This window comes from Rattus rattus, chromosome 3 (assembly GCF_011064425.1).
Source record: "Rattus rattus isolate New Zealand chromosome 3, Rrattus_CSIRO_v1, whole genome shotgun sequence".
NCBI lineage: Eukaryota > Metazoa > Chordata > Mammalia > Rodentia > Muridae > Rattus > Rattus rattus.
In genome coordinates this window covers 210,865,726-210,876,615 of record NC_046156.1, presented here as the reverse complement: position 1 = coordinate 210,876,615, position 10,890 = coordinate 210,865,726, and positions in this window count along the sequence as shown.

Genomic DNA, 10,890 nt, shown 5'->3' with positions numbered 1-10,890 from the left:
CACTTTCTCCAACAAAGCCACGCATCCTAATCCTTCCCAAAAAAGTTCTACTCACTAGGAACCAAGCATTCATATATGTGATCCTCTAGGGGCTATACTCACTCAAACCACCACAAGGCTGAAAGGCTTTTCTCTTATTAATAGCTAATTGTTGTTGTCAACTTGACTCATCTGGAATTAACCAAAACCCAAGCAGTTGGACACGCCTATGGGGGGTTTTTTCCTGGTTGTGTTATTTGAAGTCAGAAGCATCACTATAAATCTGGGCCACACCTCCGGGTGGCAGTAGACATGGAAGGACATGGAACAGAGAAGCATTTGCTTCTGCCTGTTCACCCTCACTCTTACTGGCAACTTCTACTATTCTGTTCCCTGGTGTTAGAACCTATTTCTTTGAAATTCCAATGTTTACTGAAAAGTGCCCACGGCCTAGTGCCTCCCTGGGACTCCAGCATCAAATTGAGATAGCTGAGACATTTAATCTTGTGGACTGAACAATGACTGGGTCCTTGATCTGTCAGTTAGGATACAGCCATTGGTGGACTACCTGGGCTAGGCTACAACCTGTAAGACACTACACACACACACACACACACACACGCACACACACACACATACACACACACACAAACACACACACACGTATGCATATGCATATGAATAAATATGTATCTCTTTCTCTAAGTTATGTTCCTTTAGAAAGCCCTGAGTAATGTATCTTGTTTCCCTGAAATAAGATGATTTTTCTGGACCTCATTATTAATAAGGACCTTATGCACTTTTACCTACATAATCTGGTTATTCAAGAAAAAAATTAATTACTGCTTTTCAATCACTGTGTTGGCAGGAAGATATATTAGTATCTTATATTAATTTTTCTTCAATTTATTGGTTTATGTCTCTAATTTACAGGACATTTAAATGTGTTTACAAGGTAGAGCATTTGCATTTGATAACCAGCCCTCGGTATGTGTGTATTGGTGGGGAGGGGAAATCGGCCTAAATGATAAAGTCCAATAAGAGGACAGCATTCCTAGCATGAGAACTATTATCGGAGCCAACATTCCGAATGGCTCTCCAAAGCCTCACAAATTCAGGAAGAATGCTTGGAGCATAATTCACATGCAGGCAACTATTATGCTGCTTTAAACAGTGGTGCTAGAGTTTAAATTTAGAGTGAGAAAAGAGACAAAGTAGGGGCAGCTGTTTCTGAGGAAGTTTCCAATGTTACCTCCGAAATAAGACAGTTGGCAGGACACAGAATCACTAAACCATATCCAAGATTTGTTGGTTGACGAGATGCCACATTCTGAGCTCCACTCCTTAGGAAGGTAAGCAAACTCTTGCGATGTGTTTGACATAAATAAATATCCCTGCCTTAAATGAGGGAGCTAATGTATATTATTCATTTTGCCATTCAGTAAATATTAATTATTGCCTGTGATAGTCATTGTCTGGCACATATAAGCACAAGCTTAGAGGTGTAGACAAGTCTGAAGTTTAGAAATCTGGAAGCAATTCTATAGGCTGAGTTTGCACAGATTGGAGTAGGTGGTAGGGGTGATGACGGTGGAAAGGAAATGCTCAGATATTATAGAATGACTATTCACCATATGAAAGAGATTAACTTTATCTTATAGCCAATGGGGGAACCAATGAGTGGTTTCACCAAAATTATGATGCAACTAGTTTTTTATTTTTTGAGCATTTACAGTAGTAACGTTCGCAACATCAATTTCCTTACAGAACTACCCGGGGAGCCTTAAAATCCATCACTGCCCATGTACTACCGTGGAAAGATCCTGTTCACTTGAGCTAAAAAGTATAGGGAGTTTAAAAGCTGTCCAGGAAAGCACTTGCTTTAGTGCAGAGCCAAGTTCAGAGAACCACAGCTACAGAAAGCGGTGATGAGCACAACAGAGACAGGTGAGAAGAACATTGCAGTGTGCTAAAGGGAGCAGTTAGAAGGAGCAGAACTAAACCACCAACCAAAGACGGAAGGACCCATGGCGGCTCCAGCCCCATATGTAGCAGAGAGAGAAGGGCCTTGTCCGACATCAATGAGAGGAGAGGCCTTGGTCCTGTGAAGGACTGATGCCCCCCGTGTAGGGGAAGGCCAGGGCAGGGAGGCTGTAGTGGGTGGGTGCATAAGCACCCTCATAGCAGCAGGGGGAGGGGGATGGCATAGGGGGTTTCTGGAGAGGAAATCAGGAAAGGGGATAACATTTGAAATGTAAATAAATAAAATGCCAAAAAAAAATCTTTTTTAAAAAGGAGCAGAACACATAGTACCAGAGAAAACTGCATGTAGGACATTTGGTTGGCTGGGTTTACCATTACTTGTTTCACAGTGATGAGAATAATAAAGCTGGAGTCTCCAGGATCTAGCCACTTGGCTCCACCATGTGGATAAACTGTGATGTACCAAGGTGGCTGCTTGCTTTTTTCTTTTTTTCTCTTTCTGATCCTGCTTCTTTTAATAGATGAATGCTAATAGAAACAAATTAAAAAGCCAAAAATGATATGTTGATTAAAGAAAAAAAATGTGTTGACTCTTAAAATATTTAGAGCTCAAATACTGTAGGACCTGCAATATGTTTTATATATATAATTTCTCTATGATATTTCTTTGGGCACATTTATGAAAAGAGTATTTATTTGCATTTATTACATCTAAACATATTAGGTAGTGAAGTGGGGTTGCATATAATTTTAGGAAAGATACAGAGTTGCTCTGAGGATTTTTGAAATGCCAAACACTTAAAACTGCTTTTTATGTTTCTAGAATGCCTTTCAAGTAGCCCATAATTACACTACATTTATTCTCAAGATATACCGAAATAGTTCAGGTAGAAATTTCTGCTGATTAGAAGAAAAGCAGAATAAATTGGTTAATATTTAACTGTCTAAGTTCTTCTTCATCTTACTTAACTACTTAAAATATTCTTTTCAAAGGCTGGAGTGTATGACTCTTAATGACAAAGTAAACCATTTTCACAGTCTGTAAACTTTCATACATGATTGCCTATTACAATTTATCAATATCTCCTCAAGCAAATTCTGAAAATGAGATTAACAAGATGAGATATTAACATCATATTCTTAATTCTTTGGTCACCCAGCAATTTGCACAGTAAGCAGTTTTCCAATTCATAATTGAAGTATAGTTCTTACTATCAAATTTACTAGCAAGTTTAAATTCATCCCTACAGTCCTACTTAATACATCAATGCAAAGATTTGGATTTTATTTAGCACTAGTTTTGTCCTGGAAGATGTATGCTCCTTACCATCACTAGGACAATTTAGAGAGCACATAGAAGTAATGGGATTTAAGTTAAATGGACCTAAAGAAACTGAAATAGGCCTACATATGAGAGGCAGTGTGGTCAGGAACTGTGACAAGAGTGGAAACCCGAGAAACAGAATACAGTCTGCAATCCAGTGGCATGGCCTCCCTGAGGAGCAAAACTTGAATGAACCTAGGTCCTGACCTCCTGGGTCAAAGTCAGCATTTTAACAAGATCCACCAGGTGACTCATATGCATATTAAACTCTCAAAACCAGTCTCTCAGGACAGCGTTGGATAAACTGTACTCTATAGTGGGTCAGAGAGTAAACATGCTAGGCCTTGCAGGTCAAGTGCTCCCCAGCTGTAACCTGGAAGCAGGGCTGGATGACAGCAAGCAAATGAGTGTGGAAATGGAAGAACACAGACAATAACTCTTCTTCCAGTCGGACTCCTTCTTTCATATTCAAAAACTATAATCTTCATGACTGCTTCTCATGATTCCTAGCCCTTCAGGTTCTCAGTAGGACTGTCTCCTGGGCTTGGGCTCACAGAAATGAGATAGGGTTATAGGATTTCTTAGCTCCATAACTGTGTTCATCAATTTTTGATATAAACACGTGCATAATCACAGCAATGGCCCACAGTGTGGACTGGTAATGGAGAAAAATAAAATAACTGTGTTGGATACTATCAGCCAGCCAATTACAAGACGCTGGAAGCTGGGTGGCTCTGAACACACCCTAGAACATCTCTTGAAAACTGTGCTGGCTAGTTTTTGTCAACTTCACACAAAGTGGGGCCGTCTGGAAAGAGGGAATGTCAAATGAAGTACAAAGTGTGACCCATGGGAAAAAGAAAAGAGCTTCCGTACAGAAAAATGTCCTAGCTTTTCTACTCCATACAAATATACTTACAGAAACCATGGATGGGAGCGGATGGAGGAGTGTGAGAGAATGGCAGAAGGAGCATACAATTGGAGAGTCCTAAATAGACATTGCAGTGGGAGCTACAATCACTTACTGTGGATATGGTTTTGTTTTTCTTGTATTCAATGCTTCTACATGGTACGTTATCCATCGTCACTTTATTGAAACCCACTTCACTGTGCAATAATTATGGTAATGGGCTTCATACTCATGTAATACATAAGGTAGAACTTGCCATATTTTTCACCATCCCAGAGCAGTAGGTTGGATAAAAGCTTAGAGTAGCATTTTGAAGATTCATTTATAACACCAACCTTATAGCAATAGTTTGCAGGGCTGGACCCCAGGCTCCAGAAAGTGTTACATGCTCTGAATTAGCATAGAGCTTCTTTAGCAATGGTTCATGACTCAATGAATGTGAGTAAAAACGTGAACTGTGTCAACCATGATTACACTTAATGATCACCTAGCAGAATGTGTGCTTTCTGTTCCTATGGCCTTATGCTCTCCTTGATTCCAAAGACAGAAATGCTACCTTGAAGAGACACGACAGTGAGTCCACTGATCTGGAAGTTAAGACTCCTGCTCATTTAATTTGTAGTTCTCCAGTCTCTGAATGAACAGGCTGAATGAAAGGGGTAACAGTGCTGAGGTGCCTGATCACAACTACCTGTGAGAAGTCAGACTAGTATTCCATCAAGGGTGGTAAGAAAGGGAGAGTCTGGTACACAAGAGATTCTTTGGCATCTTTGTTACAAGTATTACAATTATTACAAGATTGGTCACAAAAACTGATGAAAAATGACAGTAATTCAATCCAGCTAGAACTCCTAACACTCTAGAAATTCCTGTTTGACTCACTCTGTCATGTAAGTAGTGAGCTGGAGTGTTTGTTACATGAATTGAAAGACAGAAAGGATCATAGAAGAATGTAATTATAAATATCGCTTAAAATCATGTAGCTAATTTCAGTAATGAAAGCTGTAATTGTTATTAGTGTTCCCTTTTATTCTGTTATAGATGTTTGTTTTTGGTATGCATGTTTGTGCCAGTATGTACACACAAATATACACTTCATATCTATTATTACATAACTGAAAATAATTGATTTACATTAATATTAAAGGAAAATTTGATTTCTTAATTTTACATGATAGTACTTCAGTTCTAGGAACAAGAAAAATATCACTAAGGACTTTGTCTCTTTTTCTAGGGAAGAAAATAGTTCACATTTACTCAGATGTAGTATAGCTATATTATATAACGTGGAATCGCAACATTGCATTGTGTTTCTTGAAAATGTAAGATTGTTTATTAAAATGTATACCAACTTTATAAAATGAAATATGTAATAATTGGTTTTGTGTGGTACAAGTGATGTAGAGTAGTTTTGAAGGTGGATGAGCAGATCAAGTACTAACTGGAACATGAGGACCAGGGGTTGAATCCTTGGAGCCCATGTAGATGCTGGACAGGTATAGGGGTCTGTCTGCGATTCCAGTGCTCAGGAAATGGAGATGGGATCTTTGGAACAAGCTGGATAGCTTCAGTAAATAAATCAGCAATGATCAAATTAAAGACTGTCTAAATATATAAAATTTATACATACACTCTGGAGCAATCTAGGAAGACATCTACTTCTGGTCTCATAAATCTCTCTCTCTCTCTCTCTCTCTCTCTCTCTCACACACACACACACACACACACACACACACACACACAATCTCTTAAGTCTGTAACTTAAGAGAATTTTTGCTAAGAATTCATAATCCCAGGCTCTTCAGATCTGTTGAAGTCCCCAATATTGAGAGCCCCCCCATAAATGACCCTGTGATTGTGATTGGTAAATAAAGATGCCAATGGCTAATAGCTGGGCAGAAGATAAATAGTTGGGTTTAGGTTTCCTGGGCTTGGGGTAGGGGAAGATGAAGAAGAGGAGGAAGGTGACGGAGAGGAGGAAGAAGTCAAGAGAGTGTGACTCAGAGGGCTGCCCAATTGGAGCTGAGAGCAACCCAGATGGAAAATAGTAAATAGTAAGTAATAACTCAGGGTTATTATAGGTTATTCTAACAGCATGGAGGGTAGATAGTTACTTATTGTACTGTTTAGGGCTTACTGTAAATAGAAAGGCTATGAGTGAGTCTTTCATCCAGGAACTCAAGGCAGGGTGGAAACCCTGGGTTTAAATAATTTCTACTACAATGTTTCTTGGAAGGATGTAGCTAAAACAAAATTCAGCAATATCTATGGTGCCTTAAGAATAGCTCAAATCAGCAGAAAAAGCATGAACTGGTCAATGTGGCCCAGACCTTCTTTATCCCAGCATTTACAGGGGAGGCACTAGGATACCATTCTCAAGTACACAGTGATGTTGAGGCCTGCATACTCTCCTGTCTCAAAAACAAAATGGGATTCATATGAACAAATTGCTCAAAGCCCTTTGGTAACCTTATTTTAATTTATCACATTTTAGAAATTTCACCTTATTTCTAAGCTAATCTTTAGAAACATCTTATACTTAGTGTCTCTTTATATATTAAGAATGGCAATTCATAAAGGACATAAAATTGCAATTCATTGAATTATTAGGATTCTTGTTCATACTGGATTCTATAGTGATACAAACTCATTTAAGATTCTCTAGTGAGAGTCAGAGCCCCTCATCAAAAGGATACAAAACCCATCCAACAAGAAGGATCTCATGTCTAGTATGAGAAACACTAGCTACCTTATCGATGCTAGTGGAATTATGGTTATTAGATGAAAATCTAAAAGGGCTAATTTATTATACCAGTACAACACTTAAGAGCAGTCTATAAACATTTAGCTCTATACCCCCAGATAAGTGGAGTTTTCACCCCAATCGAGGAAGTTTCTCTTTGTAACAGATGGAGACCACTACGGAAACAACCAACCAAAATGTGGAGTTGTAGAGCCCAGTACCAATTAATACACCTGCAGAATAATCAACTTATAAGGTTCATGGAGCATTGCAGAAGAGTGGGCGGAAAGATTATAAGAACCAGAAGATCAGGGATTCCACTGTGCTATTTTCTCCTAGTAACATTAGAAGCTACAACCATAATATCTCACCAACATAACCACCCAAAAGTGAGTTAACGAGTATGGTACCAAAGGACATCCAAAACTATAAAGAGAAAAAAGGACGGGATCTTAACCATACAGAAAGATCTATAGACAACTGAGAAAAGCTAAGAGCAAGACAGATGTCTTCCCCAGGGAAAAGCACACCATTGCCCAATGCCAAATGATCACCCCTGAAAATGTTCAGCAACATTATATGGACTGAACAGGTTATATTTAGGAACATATGTGCATTATATATATAATAACACTTAATGAAAAAAGTGGCCAGGCCATGAATTTGAAGGAGAGCAGGGAGGGGTATATTAAAAGGTTTAGAAATGGAGGGGACAAGTGTTATAATGATATTATAACCTTAAAAATTAAAAACAAAACAATAGACTGATTAAATTTTCGTCACTCAAAACCCAACATTACTTGCTGGAAGGAGCCTATATTAGTCCATGTTGTGAATATGCTACCATATTCTAGGGTTATTGAAGCAGAAATTGAAAAATTGTCATATCTGTGTTCCTATCACTATCCCCTTACTCTTACTATCAGGTTTATAGTGTTGATTCAGTATGTATATAATAAATATGGTTTTGTACAATTTACTATATAAAATCTTGAAAGCATTCTTTACATCTATAATTTTTTGTTTTTGTTTTTTAAATAAAAAGCTATTTTATTTGTATACACAGGATATTTCCCGCTAAGGTAAGTTTGAGAGGTCAGCATTGGACATGAAGAAAACAAGGCTTTTATACCTCATGAGTAGTGTGGTTCCAACAACCAACGCGCCCCATCCCCCCCACCCCCCCACCCCATCCTAGTGGTGCTACTGCACACCAAGTGGCAGAGAATGGAATAGAGTTGAATCCCCTGGTCCGAGAGTCTTCCCAAGGAGTGCCTGGCCTCAATGCGCAGGTGGTGGGGGTGGGGGAAGTCCGGGAAGGAGAAAGCAGCAGGATCCCAATACCACCGTGAGTGCCTGGAGAGGAGGGATCTCCTCCAAGGATTTCAGTGTTACAGCTCTTTTAGAAAAAAGGTCTCTTAGATGATAGCCAACCGAACAGCTTGTGGTCATACAATTTATTCGGGGTGAATCAAACGCTATAAATATGAGCCTTGGTGAGGGAAAGAGGTTTTTCTCAGAGTGAAGTTTCATTGGCTGAGGTTTAAGGTTCTAGCGATACCTCATTTGCAAGAAGCATTCCAGAAAGTTGAACTTGTAATCCCCCCCACCCCCCACCCCCCACCCCCAAGGTTTATGTGACATTCCTCAGGTAGATGGAGGTCAGGTTCACGAGGACAGAGAAGAGAAAGCCCCACTAAGCAAAGGGAATCCTCCATTTTGTTCTGGGCTCAGGAAGGTTGTCAGGATGTGATAGACGACCTTATATCAAAGTGCAACAGCATTGGAGGCTTCCAAATGCGAGATTTGGTGAGCAAAATAGACAGGATTACAGACACTGAACATCATATTAAGTTAGGCCTAAGGGCCTCCTAAAACAAAGACATAGTTGCAAGGTTTACGCCTATATTTCAAATAGTCCTAAAACAAAACAATGTATCAATTATAGGCACTCACACCAAAGTGAAAGATATTTTCATCTATTTTTATTAATTATCACATTTTATTGTTGTCCTGGGGTCTGAACACCATATTTCCCACATTAGACAAGTGCTCTGCCTCTCGTGCACTACCCCACAAAGTGCTTGCTATTCTCAGGCCTCCTTTCACTTATTTTGATATAAAATCTCAGGTAATTACCCAGGGTGAGCTTGAACTTGCATGTTCCTAGCTCAGCCTTCTGAGGAGCAGGCCTCATGGGCTATGCTACTTAGGCCCTACTAGGTCAAAGATATTTTCTTTACTTCTTTTCTTTTCATTTTGTTCTGTTTTGGAGAAAGTACTAGCTATAGATTCTTCTTTGTTTTTTCTTAGTGTTAACTTAAAAGATCGGAGATAAAACTAAAAAAGGATTTTAGAGCCAATGTTAATTGTATGAAAAATTAAAATTGTAATGGTTTTATTGGTTTTACAATATAATTTGTAAGCATCTATTAAAAATGTTAGAAACCCATACCAGTAGCTAAAGGAATACAGAACATGTCATACTTCAAAGAATATTATTTCTGTGGGCTTAAATGTAATCCACTCTTTCTTTTAAAAACAAAGGCTTAGATAAGAGTATCGTGTAGCCTAGACTGCCCTGAAATTCCCCACTCAGTGGCCTTTAATTCTTAATCCTCCTGCCACAGACTCCTCAGTGCTGCGATTATAGGCATTCACCACCACTCCTGGCTTTATTGTTTTTTCTATAACTTCCCTTTGTTGTGTGTCACCAAAAATCAGAAACTATGTGTTTGAGAAATAAAGGTGGTAAGTTAAGAAAATGTATACAAGAGTTGACTTAAAATACTCTAAATTGGGGGAAAGGGGTTGGTCCAGTGGATTAAGCATTTGCTTCTCAAAGGCAAGGAACAGAGTTAGGATGCACAAAACTCAAGTGAAAATCTAGTTTGCTTGTTGGCCACCTGTAACCTTGCCCACCACTCTGAATGCAGGGAAGGGGATATGTAGCTAGCCTAGCAGGACCTGTGGAGCTATGGTTTGTTTGAAAGGTGATGCTTCAATCAATACAATGCAGAGAGATTGAAGAAGATACCTAACATCGACTTTGGCCTTTTACACGCCTGTTACACATGTATACATGTGTCTTAGGGTTCTCTAGAGTCACTGAACTTACGAAATGTCTTTCAATATTGAGAAAATTTATTGTGATGACTTATCAGTCTGTAGTCCAGCTACCCCAACAATGGTCAGCAGTGAATGGGAAGTCCAAGAATCTGGTAGTTGCTCAGTCCCTCCAGGCTAGTTGTTTCAGTTGGTTTTCCATAGAAGGTTCCAACAGATGTGCTGGCAAGTAAATGCAAGCAGGCGAGAAGAATGAATCTTCCTTCTTCCAATGTCCTTATGTAGGCCTCCAGCAGAAGGTGTGTGGCCCAGAAGGTATGTACCACCATGCCTGGATCTGGGACCTATTTTTGTCCCAGGCTGACTTTGAACTCAGAGATCTCCTTGCCTCAGTCTCCTGGGATTAAAGGAGTATGCATACTTCCTTGCCTGGGCCTAAGCTTTTCATAGCCACTGTGCTTCAAGATCTCTATGCCAAGATCCAGGTTGGAATCTTGTGTCTTCCAGCCTCAAGACAGGGTCACAGGTAAGTCCTCCAATTCTGGGTTGTGGTTCATTTCGGATATAGTCAAGTTATAACCAGGAATAGTCATTTCAACATGCATACCATATACACAAAGATATGCAAAACTTACTTCAAGTTATGTAAGTAAAATCGATCCTTATTCCTCTGGTCCTCTTTTCTCCCTTTCCTGTTAAGAGCACATTATCTTGAATTATTTTAATTTTCTCCTTATCCTAGAGATTTTAGGAAAAGACTTTAAGAAATGGGATATTTCCTCAAAGCAAGAAAGGAATTCCTAGTACTATCTATGTGTGTGCTCTTGCTGGTAACTTTAGTAAAGTATGTAAAACCTTTCTTTGGAGACCATGCTCTGCAAAGCC